The sequence below is a fragment of the Macaca nemestrina genome, chromosome 1 (assembly GCF_043159975.1).
Source record: "Macaca nemestrina isolate mMacNem1 chromosome 1, mMacNem.hap1, whole genome shotgun sequence".
NCBI classification, from domain to species: domain Eukaryota; kingdom Metazoa; phylum Chordata; class Mammalia; order Primates; family Cercopithecidae; genus Macaca; species Macaca nemestrina.
In genome coordinates this window covers 112,056,750-112,082,070 of record NC_092125.1, presented here as the reverse complement: position 1 = coordinate 112,082,070, position 25,321 = coordinate 112,056,750, and the positions used below count along the sequence as shown (strand labels likewise).

Below are 25,321 nucleotides of genomic sequence, written 5' to 3'. Positions count from 1 at the left end.
GGAGAATCGCTTGAACCCAGGAGGCGGAGGTTGCAGTGAGCTGTGATGACGCCCCTGTACTCCAGACTGGGCGACAGGGACTGTGTCTCAAAAAAAAAAAAAAAAAAAAAAAAGGCCAGGCGCAGTGGTTCACGCCTGTAATCCCAACACTTTGGGAGACAGAGGCAGGCGGTTCACAAGGTCAGGAGTTCGAGACCAGCCTGGCCAATATGGTGAAACCCCGTCTCTACTAAAAATACAAAAATTAGCTGGGTGTAGTGGCGGGCACCTGTAGTCCCAGCTACTCGGGAGGTTGAGGCAGGAGAATCACTTGAATCCGGGAGGCAGGGGTTGTAGTGAGCCGAGATCACACCACTGCACTCCAGCCTGGCGACAGAGCAAGATTCCGTCTCAAAAAAATAAAAAAAAAAGAATTGACAGTCACTATTAGTAGCTGGGAAAGTGGGATGTTTGATCATATTGTGGTTTGAACAGTGCTCTGTTTGTGCTCAAATATGATTGTGAAATAGTCTTTCTTTCATCTTGGTGAGAGGGTAACTTTGTCTGATATTGGTGTTGTGAAATTTTTAGTTTTAACCGGAGAACATCATGGCCTAGGTGTTTGTCAGACCAGCTTTAGCTGAGAGCAGAAAAGGGTTACTTTTTTCTTTCTCAGAAACGACTATGGAAAACAGTAAACAGCAAGGGCCGGGCCGGGTGGCTCACGCCTGTAATCCCGGCACTTTGGCCGGGCGCAGTGGCTCAAGCCTGTAATCCCAGCACTTTGGGAGGCCGAGACGGGCGGATCACGAGGTCAGGAGATCGAGACCATCCTGGCTAACACAGTGAAACCCCGTCTCTACTAAAAAATACAAAAAACTAGCCGGGCGAGGTGGCGGGCGCCTGTAGTCCCAGCTACTCGGAGGCTGAGGCAGGAGAATGGCGTAGACCCGGGAGGCGGAGCTTGCAGTGAACTGAGATCCGGCCACTGCACTCCAGCCTGGGCGACAGAGCGAGACTCCATCTCCAAAAAATAAAAAAATAAAAAAAATAAATCCCGGCACTTTGCAAAGCCGAGGGAGGCGGATCACTTGAGGTCAGGAGTTTGAAAATGTAGCAGGAGGAGTCCTAGACAAAATCCCTCAGACACCGATTGTGGAAGATAAGAGCTTTATTCAGCCGGGAGCGTCGGCCGACTCACGTCCTAGAAATCAAGCCCTAGAAACCGAGCTCCCGGAATAAGTAACTCCTGGCCCTCTTAAGGGCTCACAATTCTAAAGGGGCTGTGTGTGTCTGTGTGTGTGGGGGGGGGGAGTGGGTCATGATCGATTGAGCAAGCGAGGGGTACGTGACTGGGGGCTGTATGCACCGGTAATCAGAACGAAACAGAACAGAAAAGGGAGTTTCATAATGCTTTTTTATACAATGCCTGGAATTTTATAGATAGCGCAAGTGGTGAGGTCAGGGATTGAATTTTAGCAACCAGGACCGAAATGTGGCGCCCGGTTGTCTGACGGTGATTTTTACTTCTACCCATTGTTTCAACCTCCACTTTTTCAGCAAACAAGAAATTAAGTATAAGACAATATGAGGAGTGGTCTCCTCTCTCAAAACCAGCTTGGCCAACATGGCGAAACCCCATCTCTACTAACATTTAAAAAATTAGCCGGGAGGCCGGGCGCGGTGGCTCAAGCCTGTAATCCCAGCACTTTGGGAGGCCGAGGCGGGTGGATCACGAGGTCAGGAGATCGAGACCATCCTGGCTAACATGGTGAAACCCCGTCTCTACTAAAAATACAAAAAACTAGCCGGGCGTGGTGGCGGGTGCCTGTAGTCCCAGCTACTCGGAGGCTGAGGCAGGAGAATGGCGTGAACCTGGGAGGCGGAGCTTGCAGTGAGCGGAGATCGCGCCACTGCACTCCAGCCTGGGTGACACAGCGCAAGACTCCGTCTCAAAAAAAAAAAAAAAAAAAAAATTAGCCGGGCGTGGTGGCGGGTGCCTGTAATTTCAGCTACTCTGGAGGCTGAGGCGGGAGAATCACTTGAACCCGGGAGGTGGAGGTTGCAATGAGCCGAGATCCCGCGGCCGCACTCCAGCCTGGGCGACACAGCCAGGTGAGACTCTGTCTCAAAAAAAAAAAAAAGCAGTGCCTTTAAAAATCTGAGAGAAAAATTATTTCAACCTATCTCTTTGTATCTCTATTTAGTAAAATATCAATTAAGTATATGGGTATAATAGACATTTTCAGACATGCAGTGTCTCAGAAAGTTTATTTCTACGGTAACCCCTTTATAGGAGGTTTTGGAGGATATGCATCATCAAAAGGAAGAAGAGAGTGAGGAACGAACCGCCTTGAGATCCATGAAGCAGGGGATCTAACAAAAGAGAGAGGTAATGGAAATCCCAAGATGCTGCTGTAAAGAGAGATATTATGATAACAGCTGTGAGATAAGCCTGAAGAGCAAGTCATCCAGAATGGAGCAGGTGGAAATGTGCCAGGAAAAATTTATTTCTCTTTCTTTCCTTCTTTCCTTTCCTTTTCTTTTCTTCTTTCTTTCTCTCCTTTCTTTCTTTTGCCCAGGCTGGAGTGCAATGGCGTGATCTCCGCCCACTGCAACCTCCGCCTCCCGGGTTCAAGCGATTCTCCAGCCTCAGCTTCCCGAGTAGCTGGGATTACAGATGCCTGCCAGCCTCAGTTTCCCTAGGAACTGGGAGTACAGGTGCCTGCCACCATGCCCAACTAATTTTTGTATTTTTAGTAAAGACAGGGTTTCACCACGCTGGCCAGGTTGGTCTCGAACTCTTGACTTCAGGTGAGCCACCTGCCTGGGCCTCCCAAAGTGCTGGGATTACAGGCATGAGCCACCTCGCCTGACCAGGAAAAATTTCTTAAACAAACATACAAGCAAGCAAACCAAACAAAATGATTGTGTGTTTCTATGTGTTGAGGGGAGATTTACAGAACTGGGGAGAAATTGGCTAGTATTAAGTAATAAATACATGGAAAATTTACTAAATGGAAAAATAAGATGACTATTGCCAGGGTAGATACTGTACAAAAAAAAAAAAATCACTAGAAGCTAGGAAGAGGACTCTCACCAACAACCAAATTTGCTGGCACCTTGATCTTGGACATCTCAGCCTCCAAAACAGTGAAAAATAAATGTTTAAGTCACCCAGTAGATGGTATTTTGTTACAGCAGCCTGAGATAACTAAGACATCCAAACCTCTGAAAGAATCAAAATAAGACTTGACTTCAGTGTAGCAGGACCAGCCCAGACAAAACTCCTGAGACACCGAGTTAAAGAAAGAAGGGGTTTATTTGGCCGGGGGCATCGACAAGACTCCTGTCTCAAGAGCCGAGCTCCCAGAGTAAGTAATTCCTGTCCCTCTTAAGGGCTCACAACTCTAAGGGGGTGCGTGTGAGACGGTCATGATTGACTGAGCAAGCAGGGGGTACATGACTGGGGGCTGCATGCACCAGTAATTAGATCGGAACAAAACAGGATAGGGATTTTCACAGTGCATTTCTTTTTTTTTTTTTTTTTTTTGAGACGGAGTCTTACTCTGTCGCCCAGGCTGGAGTGCAGTGGCCAGATCTCAGCTCACTGCAAGCTCCGCCTCCCGGGTTTATGCCATTCTCCTGCCTCAGCCTCCCGAGTAGCTGGGACTACAGGCGCCTGCCACCTCGCCCGGCTAGTTTTTTGTATTTTTTAGTAGAGACGGGGTTTCACTGTGTTAGCCAGGATGGTCTCGATCTCCTGACCTCGTGATCCGCCCGTCTCGGCCTCCTAAAGTGCTGGGATTACAGGCTTGAGCCACCGCGCCCAGCTTCACAGTGCATTTCTATACAATGTCTGTAATCTATAGATACGTCAGGGGTTAATCTTCAACTACTGGGCCCAGGGTGCAGCACCTGGCTGTCTGCCTGTGGATTTCATTTCCGCCTTTCAGTTTTTACTTCTTCTTTCTTTGGAGGCAGAAATTGGGCATAAGATGGTGAGGGGTGGTCTCCTCCCTTACTTGGTATATCTACTTGAGAATCCATCCTCTATTTCTATTTGCTTAGCTTTAAAGAAAATTTGGGGGTGCTATGGCAATAGGTGTAGGGACCACTGCAACAGAATCTTGCAGTGCAGGAGAGAGATTGGACTCAACTCCTATTTCTGTTTCTTATGACGTTTTCTTTAGCTACTTGCCTATTCAGTTCACCAGACAGTGTTTCATAGCAAGTACCATGTACCAGCATAGACCAAACAACTCCACAAGAGCAGTGGAATAGCCAGGATTATTACATTCCAACAATAAAAACTCAAGAATGCAATCTCTCCTCTTGTTGCCACAATAAAATAAGAAAAAGATCTATTATATAAAGTCTCAATTAGATGAAAATTTAAAATCTCCCCTTTTCAATTTTTGTTTAGCTAAGGACCAAATATGTGCCAAAGTAAAGGTCCCGCTCTGGAGGGTTAGGTCCGAGTTCTTCTTCAGCAGCTGAAGTCCAGGCTCTCTGTCACAGGAACAGTGGAAACACCCATTGTCAGCACTTTTACAGTCAGGTGAATCCAAACTCAAGTCTCTTGTGAACGACTTTCCCAGAATTCCCAGGGGTCAGGAGAACAAAGGAGAACAGCATAGCACCAGTTCCTTACCTGTAAGATTCAGGGCTATGTGTGAGACCAGCAAGCAATAACATTCCCCAAACAAAAGTGAAGAGTTTGTGCTGCTATTAAATGTCAGATAGTGTGGCCAAGGAAGGAGCATTCTCTTAGGGTGTGGGAATATGACTAGGCCTAACTGAAGGGGTGGCCTGCCCCTCCACACCTGTGGGTGTTTCTCGTTAGGTGGAATGAGAGACTTGAGAAAAGAAATAAGACACAGAGACAAAGTATAGAGAAAGAAAAGCGGGGGCCCAGGGGACCGGCGCTCAGCTTACAGAGGACCCACGCCGGCACGGGCCTCTGAGTTCCCTTAGTATTTATAGATAATTATCTTTATCATCTTAAAGATAAGGGAGTGGCAGGACAATAGGATCGTTTTTAGGGAGGAAATTAGCAGTAAGACATAAGAACAAGGATCTCTGTGACATGAATAAGTTTAAAGGAAAATCCTGTGCCTTGAGATAAACCTTTTAGCAACATTGTTTCATCCTATCACATGTGGATAAACCTTGGACAATACCTAGGTTTTCTAGGAACAAAGACACACCCTGCACGCCCAAAATCCATTAAACCTTGAGTTACCACAGCACATGTCTCTTGCAAGGGTAGGGTCACAGATTAACAGCATCTCAAATACAGAACAAAATGGAGTCTCTTATGTCTACTTCTTTCTATATAGACACAGTAACAGGCTGATCTCTTTCTTTTCCCCACACCTAACTTCATTAGAGGTCAATTAACCATCAGTTAGAAAAATTGGAAAGGCACAAATACTCTGACCAGGCAAGTCCATTTCTAGAAGTGTGTTTTAAGAAATCCTTACCCAAATGATGAAATATATTTGTATAAGGATGTTCTCTGAATAATTTTTTATAAGAATAAGCATTAGACACAATTTTGTGTCCATTAGCCAAGGACCATTTAAATATATACTGATTCATCCATCCTATAAAAAGATAAGCAGTTGTTTAAAAGGCTGAGGTAAAATATGAAAGTGGTGATGATGATGCCACTGAAAGTAATTACAGCAACTACACATTTAATGAACATTTATTAGATGCTTAAATGCTTTATGTGTATTTCTCATCAAATGTGTAAACCAAAAGTAAAATTCTAGGGCCCCCCAACCATCTGAATGGACCCCTCCTCTAGGTCAAGGGCATTCTAAGGTTAACCTGAAAAACTAGTTCAGGCCACAATGGGAAGGAGAGATTGGACATGCCTCTGTATACCCTCCTTCCTTTTGGAACTCAGGAAAAGACAACCAGCATTAACATCAACACAGACCTTAAGTCTGATAAGAAACATTTACAATCTGTTTTCTCTGAAGCCTGCTACCTGGAGGCTTCATCTGCATGATAAAACCTTGGTCTCCACAACCTCCCTATCTAACCCAGAAATTCCCTTCTGGAATAATAATAACCCTTTCAACCAATGGCTAATCAGAAAAATTTTAAATCTGCCTATGACCTGGAAGCCCCCCACCCTTTGAGTTGTCCCACCCTTCCAGATTGAAGCAGTATAAATCTTACATGTATTAATCAATGTATTCTGTCTCCCTAAAATGAATAAAAGCAAGCTGTACCCGACCACCTAAGGCATATGTTACCAGGACCTCCTGAAGCTGTCACTGGTGCCTCTACCTTGCAAAGTAAACTTTCTAAATTTATTGAGACCTGTCTCACATACTTTTGGATTCACAAATGTTAGATTAATCCATGAGGGAAGCATTATTTATTTTTATTATTATTATTATTATTATTATTATTATTATTATTTTGAGATGGAGTCTGCTCTGCCAACAGGCTAGAGTGCAGTGGCACAGTCTTGGCTCACTGCAACCTCTGCCTCCTGGGTTCAAGTGATTCTCCTGCCTCAGCCTCCCAAGTAGCTGGGATTACAGGCGCCCGCCATCACGCCGGGCTCATTGTTGTAGTTTCAGTGAAGATAGGGTTTCACCATGTTGGTCAGGCTGGTCTCAAACCTCAGGTGATCTGCCCACCTCATCCTCCCAAAGTGCTGCGATTACAGGCATGAGCCACCACGCCCCGCCAAGGGAAGCACTTTTTTTTTTTGCTGTTTTTTATAGACAAAGAAATTGAGGTGCGGAAAATTCAGTAATGTTTTGAAAGTCACGTTGTGAACGAACCAAGATTTCAACCCAGAAATTGAGGCTTCACCACAAGTGAAGATTGGGGTTTTCTTTTTTTTTTTTTTTTGAGACGGAGTCTCGCTCTGTCACCCAGGCTGGAGTGCAGTGGCCGGATCTCAGCTCACTGCAAGCTCCGCCTCCCGGGTTCACGCCATTCTCCTGCCTCAGCCTCCCGAGTAGCTGGGATTACAGGCGCCCGCCACTTCGCCTGGCTAGTTTTTTGTAATTTTTAGTAGAGACGGGGTTTCACCGCGTTAGCCAGGATGGTCTCGATCTCCTGACCTCGTGATCCGCCCGTCTCGGCCTCCCAAAGTGCTGGGATTACAGGCTCGAGCCACCGCGCCCGGCCGAAGACTGGGGTTTTCTTGAAAGTTTTCAATTATTGGGAGTTTCAGATTTCCAGAAATGTGCAATTGTAAAAACCTAGCTTCAGGAAGTGATGAAATAGGTGCAGTGGATATGGGGTAAGCTCTGAAGCCCCAGGCTCAGGCTCTATTGAAAAATTACTTTTGCTGAAATATTCCTGTTTTAGGACCTTCCATGGAACTTGAGCCTTCGCTCAGCATATTTTGGCATCTGATTTAAAGCTAGTAGAGGTCCGGAGGATTCCCAGGATTAGAGTCTTTAAACAGAAAGCGTGAATCTTGCTTAAATAAAGGGCACAGTCCCTGGGTGGGCTTGAACCATCAACCTTTATGATTAACAGCGGAACACGCTAACCGATTGCGCCACAGAAACTCTAATGGGTTGTGTCTTAAACTCATTTGCTGATACCAGAAACGGCTTTTTAATCTCTGGCTGCAGATAATCTCATATGTTTGTGGCCTGTCCAATCCCGCGCACTCCAGAAACCCAGAACGCGGGAGACAATGAAGCCAAGAGTCGAGTCTTTGGGCACGTTTGGACATTCTACCCGGCCAGAGTCAGCTGGGGGACTCCAACGGCCAAACGGCCGCCTGCTCCTCACCGTCTGCTCGTCACTGCTTCCCCCGCCTGCTCTTCACCGTCTCAAAAGTCGCCGGCCCCTCCACAGGCGACAACTGCAGCCTCTCCGGCGGAAGTCACTTACTCCCTTTCCCATTCTTAGCCCCGCTTCACACCTTGCGCTCACAGTCATTTCCTCCCGGCCTGGGCCAGTGGACGCGCGCGTGGGAAGGACCAGAACCCGTGGTGTCCTCACCGCCCAGCCCTCGGGCCTTCAGAGGTGGAATCCACCGCACAGGGACCTGGAGTTTGCACAGGCTGCAGCCCACAGCCCAGAGCCAGCCTAGCACCTAGTAGGCGCCCAGTAAATGCTCGGTGAAGGAAGGCATCCCACCGCAGGATTTTAGGAGAACCATGAATTCCCGTGTGAACATTAAGCGTTTAGTCCTACTAGGAAGTCTGGAATATGGAGACCTGAACTGTTTCTCAAAGGCAGCTGTTCTTGTATTCCCAGAGCTGGTTTAGAATTCAGCAAAGGTCCCTGCTCTGTGGATCCCACCTCTGGAGACCAGAGGATGGTGCGGTGCGGGGGCACTGCGGGTTATTATCCTTCCCACGCTCACGTCCACGGGCCCAGGCCCAAAGGAAATGGCTGTGAGGGCAAGATGTGAAGATAGTTACAAATACCAGCTAGGGCCAGCGACAGTTGCAGAAATGAGGACTTGTAATAGTTATGAGTATTTCTTCATTATTTTGAGATGAATACATTTGGGTACATATTAACCAATACTTTTCTTAAGAATTCTCCTCTTCCATCACCCTAGCTAGCATATTCATTAATAATTAACCTTTAGAAATCTCCATATTTAGGTTACAGGATAGCAAATATGGAATGTGATCTAGCTAAAAAAGGAGTGAACATCATTCAAAGACAAATAAAGGACTTTATCCTGTTGGGGAAAGGGTTGGCCTATTTTCACTGAATGAGAAAAAGTATGATTTTCCTATTGTCTTTATTTGAACCTTAAGTATGGTTTTACAAGGAGGAAAAAGGAGGAGGAAGAAGAGAAAGGAGGAAGAGGAGGAAAAGAAGAGGAGGAGGAAGGTGTACATTGATGCCATGTTGAGAAGTGAACTGTGGTGGATTTGTAATGTGTTGTTGGAACTGAACTCTCGATTCCCTCCTGGGCAGGGGTCGCCGCGAAGGATCACCGACAGGAGATTCACAGCAGAGAGTTATTTATTGCTAGCGCACTAGGGTCCCAAGCTCTAAGTTGGCCCCTGGGACCCCGAACGCTTATTACAGGCTGTTTATATAGGCAAACACAAGTTCAAACACAGCTTTTGGCGCGAAGTTCAAACCAAGCTTAAGGCGCAAGATGATTGGGTCTGGCTATGGCCTGAGCAAGGTGTCTGGTTCTGATTGGTCAGGGCTTGACCGTATGGGTTTCTTTCCTGGAATGGTTTAGGGCTGGACCTCATGCGATACTTTCCTAGAACTGTTTAGGGATGGACCCCCTGATGTACATTCCTGGAATTGTTTTTCTGTTTGAGTTCCGGGAACACTGGGGGGCTATCCATGGCCATCTGGTGTTAATTTTTTAAGTTTTATGAGGCCTAGTTTCATTCCCTCCTCTTTTTGTGTCAGAGGCTCAATCTTGAGCCTCTTCTTCAGTCCTGAGGGTCTGGTATTGTTGGGTCAGAACCATAGCATGTACTATGTTTAATCTATTTTTAATAAGGGTGAGTAAGCGGTTGAGTATGCACGGCCCAAAAGTCAAGATGAGCGTGAGCAGGATGAGGGGTCCTAAGATGGTGGAGATTAGGGTGCTAAACCAAGGGGATTGGTTGTACCAATTTTCAAACCAACTTTGTTGAGATTTTCTCTCCTTTTTTTTTTTTTGTCTAATCTTTCTCTCAGTTTTGCCATAGAATCTTTAACTACTCCTGAATGATCTGCATAAAAACAACATTGCTCTTTGAGGGCTGCACAGAGCCCGCCTTCTTTTAGAAAGACAATCTCTAGTCCTCGTCGGTTTTGTAACACAACTTCAGACAGAGAAGTCAAAGACTCTTCAAGTTTTGTGATAGAGTGTTTTATGGCTCTAAGGTCCTCATCTATGGCTATTCTAAGTTGGTGCAGATGGTAGTTACCATGTACTAGGGCTGCCGTCCTGGTCCCAACTCCAGCCGCTACCCCAATTCCTAGCATGACGGCGAGGGTGAGGGAGATAGGTTCTCTTTTAGGTCTAATATGAGTTTTCTGCTCATACCGGAGGTCCAAGGAGTCTCCAGAGTGATAGTAGACTCGGGGAACAACTTGTACCAACACGCAATAGTGGGTGCTGCTGCTAAAAACAGTTGTGGATATACAGGGGGTGAGCCCAGTGTCGCAAGCCCACCAGTCCGTCTCAGAGGGGACCAAATAGCGACTGGAGCTGGGTACTGCCAGGGTTATATTACAAAGATGCCGATGACTAGGGGGCACTTGGCCTATACAGGTTCCCACCCCAGAAACTTCAGCCAGGGTCAGTTTATTGTGTTGTTCCCACGCACATCCAGTAGGATTGGTGGAATCAATGAATTTATTAGTGGAGGCGATGCCTTCGTAATAAGGAGGGCCTGTTGCTAGACATAGCCAGCAAGAGGAGGTGAATTCTGGCCTTGTCTGGTTTAAGGCAAGATAGGAGCCCTTTATGAGATTTAGGAGCCTGTCTCCTATTCCCGGGTCAAGGGGCTAGCGGGTGACGTTTTGGGCTGAAGATGTGTATTCAGAGGAGGCGGAGATCAAGGGCAGGGAAGTGCTTTGAGGAGCTTTTGGTTGGGGCTTCTCCGGTATGGGAACCGGGGGCTTCTTTTCTTCTGATAAGACCTGGTTCGGCCCTACTGCAACAGGGGCTATGTCCGGGTCGACTAGTAATCTAATTTGAATAGGGATCCCATACAGTGGCTTCTGGTATAGATAAAGGCCCCATATTAACCCTGTTATCCAACTATTATCAGATTTTGCCGCATCCTCAAACTTGATGCGGACCAGATTGCAATTTTTTGAATATCGGGTTCTGGTGCAGGGCTGGACAAAGGACATGGTTATGTACCAGGGTTTCGTGGCCCATTTCCATTCCCCATCATTATTAGTTACACAGGACCAACTATAGCAATACAGGTGAGTTATATCTCCACAAGTTTTTTCCATATCCCCTGTCCTAAATCCGGGACAGGCATAGAACCCGTTCCGGCTGATGGACACTCTTCTAGCCTGTTTTCTCCATTCTCCCCCCTCCATTTCATTTACCCCTGCTACTTTATCTAGGTTGAAATAGAGGTCAGGGAACCAAGTCCCTATAGGAGCAATTTTTGAGGTTTCACCTAGGACCTCATGATTATTAAAATTAATTACCTGCCAGGTCAGGTTATATGGCCGGTGGGGGTTATTATCAATGAATATATATCCGGGCGGTTTCATATGTCCGCGTGGGTTATTACTGCCAGCGGCGCAGGGAAGGAGGGCAAGCAATAAGCAAGGGGTTAGATACGAGAGAGTCTTATCTTGAGCGGGTCCTTGGAGCGTCGGAGTTTCCATGTCTCAGGTGGTGTTGGTCCGGGCGTCTCTGGAGCAGCCTTGGCGTGGGATGCGTGGATCCAAGTGGAGATTCCGTCAACCTTTATGGCTGTGGGTGTGGTCAGGAGAACAATGTAGGGTCCTTTCCACCGAGGCTCTAGTCCTTGAGAGCGGTGCCGCCTAATGTAGACGGAGTCCCCCACCTGGAAGGGGTGGCTGGTCTGTGGATGTCTTGGTCGGTACAGTTCTGCCAAGGGGGCCCAGATTTGGGCCTGTACTGCTTGGAGTCCTTTTAGCCGGGCCTGTAGATCAGTCTTAGGATCGGAGGGGGAGAAGGAGTCAAGTAAGGTTGACAAAGGGGGAGGTCCTCCGTAGAGGATTTCATATGGGGTGAGCCCAAAGCGGTTAGGCGTATTTTGGGCTCTTAACAAAGCTAGGGATAGGAGGCGTCTCCAATCTTTTAAACCAGTCTCTAAGGTCAATTTAGTAAGGGTCTCTTTTATTGTTCTATTCATCCTTTCTACCTGTCCTGAGCTCTGGGGTCTATAGGCACAATGCAATTTCCAATTAATCCCCAATATCCTGGCTAGCCCCTGACTTACCTGAGAAACGAAGGCCGGCCCGTTATCTGACCCAATTACCTTGGGGAGTCCGAATCTAGGAAAGATTTCTTCCAGAATTTTCTTGGCTACTATGTGTGCCGTTTCTTGCCGGGTGGGGTAGGCTTCTACCCATCCTGAAAAGGTATCTACAAACACCAGTAAGTACTTATATCCAGCATAGTGAGGTTTTACTTCAGTGAAGTCTATTTCCTAATAGGCCCCTGGGCGGTTACCACGAGCTCGTTTCCCTGCTGGTACTCGGGTAGCCCCAGCGTTTACCTGCTGGCAGACCTTACAGGCAGATGTTACTTGTTCTACGAGAGTACTTGCCCTTGGAATTAGAAAGTCAGTTTTTTCAATCAACAATTTCAGCTTTCGATTACTCAAGTGTGTCCAGGCATGCATCTGCTGGATCATTGCCAGGGCCTCTTTTTGGGGAAGGACTATCTTTCCTCCTTTTTTCCAGTTTTTAGTGTCTTTGTTTTTTATAGCCCCAATGGCTCTTGCTTCTTCCTGGTCTTCTGAGGTATAGGTATGTTCAATGGTTATGTGGCTGGTTTCGTCAGGTTCTGTGGCTAGGGTCAGTACTTCCGCCATGGCGGCCTGCCTTGCCATTTGGTCAGCCTGTCTGTTTCCTACTGCTACTGGATCCTGTCCTTTCTGGTGTCCGGGGCAGTGAATTATGGCCACTTCTTGAGGAAGAAAAAGGGCTTTTAATAAGGCAATTATTTCAGCTTTGTTCTTGATTTCTTTTCCTTCTGAAGTTAGGAGACCTCTTTTTTTATAAATATTTTTATGAGTATGAGCCGTTGCAAAGGCATATCGGCTATCAGTATAAATGTTAGCTTTCTTTCCCTTGGACAGCTCTAGGGCCTTGGTTAGTGCTATTAACTCAGCCTTCTGTGTAGACGTGCCAGGAGGTAGTGATTGTGCCCAAATGGTGTTGTGGCCATCTACTACTGCCGCTCCCGCCCTCCGGGTACCTGAGTCAAGGTAACTGCTGCCGTCTGTGTACCAAGTGTGATCCGCGTCTGGGAGTTCTTGGTCTTTAAGGTCTTCCCGCGTTCCATGGGTCTCCACCAATATCTGCCGACAGTCGTGTGGGCTTGGTTGGTCTTCTGGTACCGGCAGCAGCGTAGCAGGGTTTAAGGTGACCGGAGGGCCAAACTGGACGTGATCCGTGTCCAGTAGGAGGGCCTGATAGTGGGTTAGGCGTGCGTTGGTTATCCACCGGTCCGGGGGCTGCCGCACTATGGCCTCTAGAGCATGTGGGGTAATAACAGTTAGTGGCTGCCCAAGGGTCAATTTAGCAGAGTCCTTGACCAGCATAGCGGTGGCTGCCATGATACGAAGACACGGGGGCCAGCCGGCCGCCACAGGGTCCAGCTTTTTAGACAGGTATGCTACCGGTCTTTTCCAAGGTCCCAATTTTTGGGTCAGGACTCCTTTGGCAATCCCTTGCCTCTCGTCCAGGAAGAGGGTAAAGGGCTTTGAGGTGTCTGGTAACCCAAGGGCTGGGGCAGACAAGAGTGCCTTTTTTAGTGCCTCAAAAGTCAATTGATGCTCTGTCTGCCAGGTGAAAGGGGTGCTCTCCTTGGTGAGTGCATAAAGGGGGGCGGCCAGTTCAGCATAACCAGGTATCCACAAGCGACAGAACCCAGCAGTCCCCAGGAATTCACGTACCTCTCTGGGCGTTCGTGGTGGTGGAATGCGAACCACAGTCTCTATGCGCCCAGGGGTGAGCCACCTTTTCCCTTCACTCAGGATATACCCCAGGTATGCTACCTTGGTCTGACAGAGCTGTGCCTTCTTGGCGGATGACCGGTATCCTTTTTCACCCAGTGCCTGGAGTAGATGCCTGGTACCTTGTATACAGGTTTCTTTTGTAGGGGCAGCCAGGAGGAGGTCATCCACATACTGGAGTAGGGTCACTTCTGGATTTTGGGTCCGGAAGTCGGTCAGGTCTCGATGAAGAGCCTCATCGAAGAGAGTGGGAGAGTTCTTGAATCCTTGGGGAAGCCGGGTCTAGGTCAATTGGCCCGAAATTCCTTTCTCAGGGTCCTTCCACTCAAAGGCAAAGAGTTCTTGGCTTTCGGGGGCCAGAGGTAAACAGAAGAAAGCATCTTTTAAATCTAACACTGTAGGGCCGGGCGCGGTGGCTCAAGCCTGTAATCCCAGCACTTTGGGAGGCCGAGACGGGCGGATCATGACGTCAGGAGATCGAGACCATCCTGGCTAATACGGTGAAACCCCGTCTCTACTAAAAAATACAAAAAACTAGCTGGGCGAAGTGGCGGGTGCCTGTAGTCCCAGCTACTCGGGAGGCTGAGGCAGGAGAATGGCGTGAACCCGAGAGGAGGAGCTTGCAGTGAGCTGAGATCCGGCCACTGCACTCCAGCCTGGGTGACAGAGCAAGACTCCGTCTCAAAAAAAAACAAAAAAAAAATCTAACACTGTATACCAGTTGTAGTCTGGTCTCAAGGTGCTGAGCAAATTGTAAGGGTTGGGGACCATGGGATGGATATCCATGGTCCTTTTGTTAATTTCTCTCAAGTCTTGGACAGGCCTGTAATCCTGAGTACCAGGCTTTTTTACTGGCAGAAGAGGAGTGTTCCAGGGCGAGCGACAAGGTCGCAACACTCCGAGTTCTAGAAATTTGTTAATGTGCTGCCGAATTCCTATATGAGCCTCTCGGCTCATGGGATATTGCTTAATAGACACGGGCACCGCCGTGGGCTTTAGATCAATTATGATTGGGGCTTGATACTTGGCCAGCCCAAGTCCTCCCGTTTCCGCCCAAGCTTGGGGAAAGTCTTGCAACCAAACATCAGGGAGGCTAGTGATGACCGGAGTGTCAAAAAGCCGATACTCATCTTGCAGAGACACAGTTAAGATTTGGATGGGCTGACCGTCCCGATCTAATACCTGGGCCCCTGTCTCGGAGAAGTGGATTTGGGCTTCGAGCTTGGTCAGAAGATCTCGCCCTAGGAGGGGGTATGGGCATTCAGGTACCACCAAGAAGGAATGTGTTACCATTCCTTGTCCAAGATTAACTGTCCGGTGGTTAGTCCACTTGTGCAATTTTCCCCCTGTACCCAGGATATGCGAGAAGACAGGGGCCCGTCTGCCTTTGTCAAAACTGAATGTTGGGCCCCTGTAACCACCAAGAAGGTGGTAGGGTGCCCCCCTACAGAGAGAGTTAGCCGGGGCTCGGGGGGGCTCCAGAGCCTTGACACCCCTATTCGCTATCTTCACCTAGGGTGAGGACAGCGACAGGTTTCTTCTGGTCTTTAGGACGCTTGGGGCAATCTTTAATGTCCCCGTTCTTTGCAGTAGGCACACTGGTCTTTTTTCACTTTTGGCCGCCTCCGCTTCTCTCCCTCTCTCCCTGGTCTTTTCTCTGTTACTACTGCCGCCAGGATTTTTGTTAAATGCTTATCCCTCTTTCGATCCCTTCGATCCTCTCGCTCCTCTTGTTCTTTCGCTAACCTGGCTTCCCTTTCCTCAGGGGTTTCTCTCTTATTATATACTTTTTCTGCCTCCCTAACCAATTCCTGTAATCCATAAGTCTGGATCCCATCTAACCTTTGGAGTTTTCCTTTGATATCTGATGCAGCTTGGTCTATGAACGCCATGACCACGGTAGCCTTATGTTCTAGGGCCTCTGGATCGAATGGGGTATACATTCGGAACCCTTCCAGAAGCCTTTCCATAAAGGCTGCCGGGCTTTCGTCCCTTTCCTGAATTATGGTTCTTACCTTGGCCAAATTTGTGGGGCGTTTTCCTGCCCCTTTGAGACCCGCCAACAGAGCCTGGCGATAGATTCGGAGACTCTCCCTACCTGGTGCCGTTTCATAGTCCCAGTCCGGGCGGGTGAGGGGAAATCCCTCGTCTATTTCGTTGGGAAGTTGGGTTGGGAGGCCTCCTGGCCCTGGCACATTTTTCCAGGCCTCCAGGAGGACTCGCTGCCTTTCTTCAGTGGTTAGGAGGACCTGCAAGAGTTGCTGGCAATCATCTCAGGTGGGCTGGTGGGTGAGGAGAATGGATTCTATCAACGAGGTTAGGGCCTGAGGGTCTTGGGAAAAGGAAGGGTTATGAGTTTTCCAGTTGTAGAGGTCAGAGGCAGAGAAGGGCCAGTACTGGACCGTGCGATTGACGGTACGGAGGGGAAAAAGGGAGGATTGCCAAGTGGAAGGGCCCTCTGGGTCCTCAGTCCGCCGCAAGCGGAGACGAGGTGTCGGTGGCGGCATCCGAGGGGTGAGTTCGGGCGGGGCTGGAGAAGGAGACGGGGTCGAGGGAGGGGCCGAGGGGGAAGTTGGAGAAAGGGTAGGGGCCGAGGCGGTAGAGGAAAGGGCTGGGGACAAGGCAGGGGGCAAGGGTGAAGCGTAAGGTGGAGGTCTCAGAAGGGGGTTTTGAGGTGGAGGAGGCAGGGGGTCAAGAAGGAGGAGATCCCTCTGGGGTTCATCTGGGAGGACTGGCTTATGCGGGTCCGGATTCCGATTCTTTGGGGCTTCTAAGGCAAGAAGGGTAGACTGGGGTGGGGAAGGGGAATGGAGGAAGGGTTTCACCCAAGAGGGAGGGTTTCGGACCAGATCCTCCCAAGTAATTATGTAGGCCACCTGGTCTGGGTGTCCGTGTGGCCCAGGATCCATCACTGTTGCTTTAACCTGTAAGATAATTGGGAGGTCAAATGTTCCGTCCCGGGGCCACCCAACATGGAGGGTAGGCCACTCGGACGAGCAGAATTTTTGCCATCGTCCCTTACGGACTTCTACGGAGAGGTTGTGGGCTCGAGCCCGGACGTCAGGGAAGTGAGTCAGGGTCAGAGACAAAGGAGTCGTCAAAGTCTGTCCCATTTCGTCCACGTATAACAAGGACATAACAAAAGTAACAAAAACAAAGACCAGACAAGTAAGGAGAAGCCGCGCGGCCAGAGAGTGGCGCCACAAGATCACAAAATATTCAGACGGCAGGGGCAACCTGCCTACAGATTTAAGGAGGCTGACTGAGTCATCAGCCTTCTCCCAGACTACCGCCAGGGCGTCCCCCGGGGCGAAAGTGGGAAGGTGCCGGACACATCTGTCCCCCTTCCCCACTTAATTCAGAAGGAGTACTCCCCAGAGTTCAGAGTTAGCCGGCAAGACAGACAGAACAAAACGAAAGTACCTGGTAGGTCCGTTCAGTCAGCAGTCCATGGCCCGGGCCAGATAGGTCTCCGCCGGATGGGTCGGGGGTCCTCGGACGACCCCACTTCCCGGCCAACGCACCAAATGTTGGAACCGAACTCTCGATTCCCTCCTGGGCAGGGGTCACCGTGAAGGATCACCGACAGGAGATTCACAGCAGAGAGTTATTTATTGCTAGCGCACTAGGGTCCCAAGCTCTAAGTTGGCCCCTGGGACCCCGAACGCTTATTACAGGCTGTTTATATAGGCAAACACAGTTCAAACACAGCTTTTGGCGCGAAGTTCAAACAAAGCTTAAGGCGCAAGATGATTGGGTCTGGCTATGGCCTGAGCAAGGTGTCTGGTTCTGATTGGTCGGGGCTTGACCTTATGGGTTTCTCTCCTGGAATGGTTTAGGGCTGGACCTCATGCGATACTTTCCTAGAACTGTTTAGGGCTGGACCCCCTGATGTACATTCCTGGAATTGTTTTTCTGTTTGAGTTCCAGGAACATTGGGGGGCTATCCATGGCCATCTGGTGTTAATTTTTTAAGTTTTATGAGGCCTAGTTTCAGTGACAGTTTTGCTAAGCTGAATGCACATTTCCCAGATTTGCCTCTTTAGATAGCTCTGGGTTAGCCTGGGCCACAGGAGACATTTGGAAGATAGAATTCAAGTGGCTGTTATAGGCTTTTGTATACTGGGAAGGGTGTTGTTACAGCTCAGGCATGATCTTCAGCTTCCCTGACCCTTGGACTGGTGGGTGTTTTGCTTCTTGATCTAACATAAAGGTTAGAAATTGCAGGATTCCAGTTGGGTTTTGTTACATCCAATCTGGTTTAAGTTCCCATATTATTAGGAAAGCTTGAGGGCGCTTCAGGAAAACGCTTTTTAAAAAATCAAATTTGAGGCCGGACTCGGTGGCTCAAGCCTGTAATCCCAGCACTTTGGGAGGCCGAGATGGGCGGATCACGAGGTCAGGAGATCGAGACCATCCTGGCTGACACGGTGAAACCCCGTCTCTACTAAAAAATACAAAAAACTAGCCGGGCGAGGTGGTGGGCGCCTGTAGTCCCAGCTACTCGGGAGGCTGAGGCAGGAGAATGGCGTGAACCTGGGAGGCGGAGCTTGCAGTGAGCTGAGATCCGGCCACTGCACTCCAGCCTGGGTGGCAGAGCGAGACTCCGTCTCAAAAAAAAATAAAAATAAAAATAAAAATAAAAAAATAAAAAATCAAATTTGGAAAATATCAAATAATAGGCAGAATATAGGCAATAAGCATAACCCAGTGGAACCATGAATCAAACTCTCTAAAGCAGGGTTGTCTACATTTTGGCTTCCTTGGGCCACACTGGGAAAAACAAAAACAAAAACAAAAAAACGAAAAAAAAAAAAGAAATGAACACTAACTGCAATTGAACTGTGCATGTAAAGTTTGTAAACAAAATGTGTCTGTAAAGCCTGTAAACAGGCCGGGCGCGGTGGCTCAGGCCTGTAATCCCAACATTTGGGAGGCCCAGGCGGGAGGATAACTTGAGGTCAGGAGTTCAAGATAAGCCTGACCAACATGGCGAAACCCTGTCTCTTTTTTTTTTTTTTTTTTTTTTTTTTGAGACGGAGTCTCGCTCTGTCGCCCAGGCTGGAGTGCAGTGGCGCGATCTCAGCTTACTGCAACCTCTGCCTCCCGGGTTCAAGCGGTTTTCTTGCCTCAGTCTCCCGAGTAGCTGGGATTACAGGCACGCCTGGTTTTTATATATATATCTATATATATCTATATACACACACATATATTTATTTTGTATTTTTGGTAGAGATGGGGTCTCACTGTGTGAGCCAGGATGGTCTCGATATCCTGAACTCACGGTCCACCCTCCTCGGCCTCCCAAAGTATTTGGATTACAGGCGTGAGCCACTGCGCCTGGCCCGGCGAAACCCTGTCTCTACCAAAAATTCAAAAAATTAGCCGGGCCTAATTTTTTGGTGGCCTGCGCCTGCAATCCCAGTTACTCCGGAGGCTGAGTAGTCTCTGGCTGAGGCAGGAGAATAGCTTGAAGGCAGGAGGCAGAGGCTGCAGTAAGCCGAGATCCCTACATGCACTCCAGCGGGCTGTTTGCTGTTAATAAATGTCCACAATTGGCTCCCAGGGGGAAAAGAAAAACAATTTTTATAGAACAACAACAAAAAAAAAAGCTAAGAGATTAGTAAAGAGAAGTTCACCATATTGGACTCCTGAGCTCGAACGACATTAACATAAACATCGCGTGCCATATCTCGCAGACCGCTGGGATTACAAGCTAGAGAACCACGACCTGATAAAATCTTCAGCTTAAACATAAGTTATAAACGGGAAAAAAAATCTGTGTTCTCACTCACGTTAAACACCTAGTATTTAGTCTTGCAACACATTAGATCTATTCTTAAAACGACACAAGTCAGGGGAAAGCGCGAACGCAGTCCCCCACTACCACAAATTATGCAGTCGAGTTTCCCACATTTGGGGAAATCGCAGGGGTCAGCACATGCGGAGTGCAATGGATAAGCCTCGCCCTGGGAAAACCACCTTCGTGATCATGGTATCTCCCCTGCCAGGTAAGTATGAGCTCAAAACCCTCCGGCCCGCCACAGCCTTACATGCCTCACCCTTTACACACACGGTCACTTGCCTCGCGCGCATCCCGGAGCCCTCCTAGCCCTGACACACAGCTGGAATTCTCAGTTCCGACCAGCGGTCCCAGACTCGCTCCCACAGCACGGGAACCCCTTCGTGGCGAAGCAGCAGGCGGCGAAGCGGCAGCCCCTGCGCTGCCTCATCTACATAGAAGTCGCCCCCTCCGTGATGTCACCGACAGCGCATTCCGGGTCCCCGTCTGTTCCTCCGCAACTCAGCGGACCAACCCGCCGCCGGAGCCGGGAGGAAGTGACTTATACCTCTCCCTTCTTTCCCTCCTGTCCCCGCCCTTCGTCTCCCGCAAAGAAGCGGGTACTCAATCTGTGTCCTGTGGAGGTCCCCTTTGGCGGCCAGCTGGAAGCCCGTGCACCCTTCTTCAAATAATGGCTTTCAATGAGCAGACTAGAACGTTTAGGATTACAAAGGAAACCTATTCCTTTCAAACCTGGTTACCTTTGTGATGTGGCACTGTGTGCATACCTTCGTTAAAACGCATTAAAGTTAAAATGCACTCCACCCTGGGCGACAAGAGGTGACTGAGTATTAAAAAAACAAAAACATTTCCCCCTCGCCCCCAAAGCATTAGACGTCAAGGCTGGCAGCGATGTCTGTTCTCTTGAAAGTTCAATATCAAAATACTTGGAAATTAAACTAAAATAGTAGAAGCAAGAACAAAAATTAAGTTGAAGATAATGTCAAGAATATTTCCCAGAAACAAAAATACGAATGTAAAAACAGGAGAGAAAAGTTCAGGTAGTTCAGGAAGGTATGTTCAAGGTCCAAACACGATTAGCAGGCATTTCAGAAAGAGGATAGAAAAAATCAGTACAATTCAAAACACTTTCCATACCAATAGGTTGAAACTACAGTGAATTTAAACTATTGAATAATGATATTGAACTTTCAAGAAAATCTCCATCCCTTCCTAAGAAAAGCATGAATATTCCTCCCCTTGCTCATTCCCTTCACTAAAGGTGCTCTATATTTGTAACTTCCTGGTTCTCAGTAGCTGAGAAGATTTGCAAACTATACTACTTCTCCAATTCCATGCTATGCTCCTAATCCTCCAGTGCCATTGAATAGAGCCTGTGCTGCTTGACGCTTACTCTTGCTTTCATACATTGGCTTTGCAATACCAAACAGGAAAGAGTCCTTTTTGGGGTGAGACCCCTCAGTAACTTCTGCAGCCCCTCTAAATAGCCATCTCAAAGTATACCAAAGAAGTGTATTTTGGGGTGGCATATTTTGGGTTTCCTGCATGGCTAAACCAACATAATAGGATTCTTGCTAAACACAGGGTGATCAGACATCACCTAGCGGATGGTGAAGGATGAGGAGCCCTATTATGAGTGATCAGCTATTGAGGATGGGGAGTTCTGGCTAAATTGACTGAGAAGGATTCTTGCTGAGATTGAACAATGCAGAGAGGAACACAGAAGCTCAATAGTTGAGGCCTAGTGAGAAGAGGACTCAGAAGAGCCTGATTAGAGTTTGACCAAGGAAATGTCAACCCGAAATAATTGAAAGGTTCAGAATTTGGTATTAAAGAGTTTATTCATTCTGCTTGTGGGAACTAATGGTAAAAATTTAAAAAGAGTGTATTCAAACAAAAATCTGGGAATAGCCAATCAGGGTACACAGACTCCAGAGAAATGGGGTCAGTGCTGCGAAGGCAAAAGTCAAGCTCTTGCTTACATAGAAAGAAAAAAATATTTAATAGGATCACAACATTTTCTTTTTTTTTTTTTTTGAGACGGAGTCTCGCTCTGTCGCCCAGGCTGGAGTGCAGTGGCTGATCTCAGCTCACTGCAAGCTCTGCCTCCCGGGTTCACGCCATTCTCCGGCCTCAGCCTCCCGAGTAGCTGGGACTACAGGCGCCCGCCACCTCGCCCGGCTAGTTTTTTGTATTTTTTTAGTAGAGACGGGGTTCCACCGGGTTAGCCAGGATGGTCTCGATCTCCTGACCTCGTGATTCGCCCGCCTCGGCCTCCCAAAGTGCTGGGATTACAGGCTTGAGCCACCGCGCCCGGCCTGGATCACAACATTTTCTATACAGGGCTTCTTTAACAGCTACAACGAATTAGTTCCAGAATTTTTTTTTTTTTTTCATTGTTGTTCTGAGATGGAGTCTCACGCTGTTGCTAAGGCTGGAGTGCAGTGGCACCATCTTGGCTCACTGCAACTTCTGCCTCCTGGTTTCAAGCGATTCTCCTGTCTCAGCTTCCTGAATAGCTGGGATTACAGGTGCCCACCACCATGCCCAGATAATTTTTTGTATTTTTAGTAGAGAGAGGATTTCACCATGTGAGCCAGGCTGGTTTCAAACTCCTGACCTCTAGTGATCCGCCTGCCTCGGCCTCCCAAAGTGCTGGGATTACAGGCATGAGCCCCACTGTGCTCGACCTCTTTTTTTTTTTTTTTTTTTTCCCATACTGCTTATTTTCTTTCTTTATAGCTGGCTCACATTTCCTTTCCAATTTAAAGGAGTGTATTGAACACTGGATCTTAAGACAATGCAATAACCATGAAGTCTTTATGAGAGCAAGGTAAGAAGAAAGTTCATCTATAATGAAAATCAGCAGTGAAAAGGGAAGCAATCTTCCCTGGCACCCTTCAGTAATTTATATAACATGTTAGAAAACAATGCATGTGGCCGGGCGCGGTGGCTCACGCCTGTAATCCCAGCACTTTGGGAGGCTAAGGCGGGCGGATCACTTGAGGTCGGGAGTTTGAGACCAGCCTGACCAACATGGAGAAACTCTGTCTTTACTAAAAATATAAAATTGGCCGGGCGTGGTGGCACATGCCTATAATCCCAGCACTAGGGAGGCTGAGGCAGGAGAATCGCTTGAACCTGGGAGGCAGAGGTTGTGGTGAGCTGAGATCGTGCCATTGCACTCCAGCCTGGGGCAACAAGAGTGAAACTCCGTCTCCAAAAAAAAAAGGAAAGAAAACAATGCATGTGGCCGGGTGCAGTGGCCAGGCACGGTGGCTCACGCCTGTAATCCCAGCACTTTGGGATACCAAGGCGGGCGGATCACGAGGTCAGGAGAACGAGACCATCCTGGCTAACATGGTGAAACCCTGTCTCTACTAAAAAATACAAAAAATTATCAGGACATGGTGGTGTGCACCTGTAGTCCCAGCTACTTGGGAGGCTGAGGCGGGAGAATGACATGAACCTGGGAGGTGGAGGTTGCAGTGAGTTGAGATCATGGCACTGCACTCCAGCTTGGGCCACAGAGTAAGACTCCATCTCAAAAAAAAAAAAAAAAGAAAGGGCCGGGCGGGGTGGCTCAAGCCTGTAATCCCAGCACTTTGGGAGGCCGAGATGGGCGGATCACGAGGTCAGGAGATCGAGACCATCCTGGCTAACACGGTGAAACCCCGTCTCTACTAAGAAATACAAAAAACTAGCCGGGCGAGGTGGCGGGCGCCTGTAGTCCCAGCTACTCGGGAGGCTGAGGCCGGAGAATGGCGTGAACCCGGGAGGCGGAGCTTGCAGTGAGCTGAGATCCGGCCACTGCACTCCAGCCTGGGCTACAGAGCGAGACTCCGTCTCAAAAAAAAAAAAAAAAAAAAAAGAAAGAAAAAAAAAGAAAACAATGCAGGTAAGGAAGAAGGCCAATCTATAATCAGAGAAACAAAGGTTATAACTGCCTGGTTTACAGGTACCTCTCATGTGGCTTAGGCGCCATACTCACATTTTCTTTCTTTCTTTTTTTTTATTTTGAGACAAGTTTCACTCTTGTTGCCCAGGCTGGAGTGCAATGGTGCCATCTCAGCTCACTGCAACCTCTGCCTCCCAGGTTCAAGCGATTCTCCTGCCTCTGCGTCCTGAATAGCTGGGATTACAGGCATGCACCACCACACCCGGCTAATTTTGTATTTTTAGTAGAGATGGGGTTTCTCCATGTTGGTCAGGCTGGTCTCGAACTCCTGATCTCAGGTGACCTGCCCGCCTTGGCCTCCCAAAGTGCTGGGATTATAGGTGTGAGCCATGGTGCCTGGCCCATATTTACATTTTTTTAAGGTTCAAAATAATTTGGAGTTCCAACAACTTACATTTTAAATTACTTAGTTTCTTTTTCTTTCTTTCTTTCTTTTTTTTTTTTTTTGAGATGGAGTCTAGCTCTGTCGCCCAGGCTAGAGTGCAGTGGTGCAATCTTAGCTCACTGCAAGCTCCTCCTTCCAGGTTCATGCCATTCTTCTACCTCAGCCTCCCAAGTAGCTGGGACTACAGGCGCCCACCACCACGCCTGGCTAATTTTTTGTATTTTTAGTAGAGACGTGGTATCACCGTGTTAGCCAGGATGGTCTCCATCTCCTGACCTTATGATCCACCTGCCTCGGCCTCCTAAAGTGCTGGGATTACAGGTGTGAACCACTGTACCTGGCCTTAAATTACTTGTTTTCACAGAAAGAATCTTTGTCAGCTGTCACTCACTGATTCCTCCAAAGACCATAGCCCTGTCCAGTGATCCTCCCCAAGGCAATAGGTCTCTCTAGTAACTACTGGTTTCCTTTCCCATTTCAATTTCCACTCCAGTTGACTGAATTGTGAACACCAACTCCCACACTTAAATGTTGAAGCCCTAACCCGCAATGTGATGGTTTATGCAGCTGGGGCCTTTGAGAGGTAATCAGGATTAAATGAGGTTATGAGAGTGGAGTCCTCATGATGAATTTAATTTCATTATAAGAAGAGACACTAGAAAGCTTGCTCCTCTGCCTTCCCCCTGGTGCACAAAGAAATGGTCGCATGGGCACACAGTGAAACTACAGCCACTTACCTGCCATAGGAAGAGACCTCAGAAAGAAATCCGCTTTGCTAGCACCTTTATCTCGGACTTCCCAACTTCCAGAAGTGTGAGAAATACATTTCCATAGTTTAAGCCACTTGGTGTATGGTATTTTGTTACGGCAACCTGAACAGACTTATACAACAATCCAGTCCTACAGGCAATACAACTTCTCCACTGATTCTAGATTCTGAGCGCCTCTCAGTCCTTTGTTGGGTTATTTTGATCCTGTCTATGTATTTATAAATATTCTCTTCATAAAACTCTCTTTAAATCACACATCTGAGTGTGCCCCTTGTTTCCCATCAGAGCCAAGACTGATTTGAGATGATTTCTTAAGGTCAGGTTGATGTCTTAATCCAGTTGTGCTGCTGTAACAAAATACCACAGAGTAACTTATAAACAACAAAAATTTATTGCTCACAGTTATGGAGGACATGTCCAAGATCAAGTTGCCAGCAGGATCAGTGTCTAGTGAAGGCCCATTCCTCTGTCACCCAGGCTGAAGTGCAGTGTTGCAAGCTTGGGTCACTGCAATCTTCACCTCCCAGGCTCAAGTAGTCCTCCCACCTCAGCCTCCTGAGTAGCTGGGACCACAGGTGCTCACCACCATGCCTGGCTAATTTTTTTTTTTTTTTTGGTAGAGATAGGGTCTCACCATGTTTCTCAGGCTGGCCTCAAACTCTTGGCCTCCGGCAATCTGCCAGCCTTGTGAGGGAGTGCTGGGATTACAGGCATGAGCCACTGTGCCCACCTCCAAAATTCTACTAATATGTATGCATAATTAAATAGTTACCAGCCATT

At 48.0% G+C, this 25,321-nt stretch overlaps 1 long non-coding RNA gene and 1 other non-coding gene across 2 annotated transcripts; both read right to left on the bottom strand.

The window, feature by feature from the left end:
• Positions 1 to 3,282: 3,282 nt before the first annotated feature.
• On the bottom strand, positions 3,283 to 18,228 carry LOC139356357 (uncharacterized). The gene is made up of 2 exons (XR_011608124.1): positions 17,049 to 18,228; positions 3,283 to 4,633 (listed from the first exon to the last, which is right to left on the bottom strand). It is a non-coding gene; the product is annotated as an uncharacterized lncRNA (long non-coding RNA).
• A 1,252-nt stretch (positions 18,229 to 19,480) lies between these two features.
• On the bottom strand, positions 19,481 to 19,644 carry LOC112426191 (U1 spliceosomal RNA). Its single transcript, XR_003017487.2, has one exon. It is a non-coding gene; the product is annotated as a U1 spliceosomal RNA (small nuclear RNA).
• Positions 19,645 to 25,321: the final 5,677 nt, after the last annotated feature.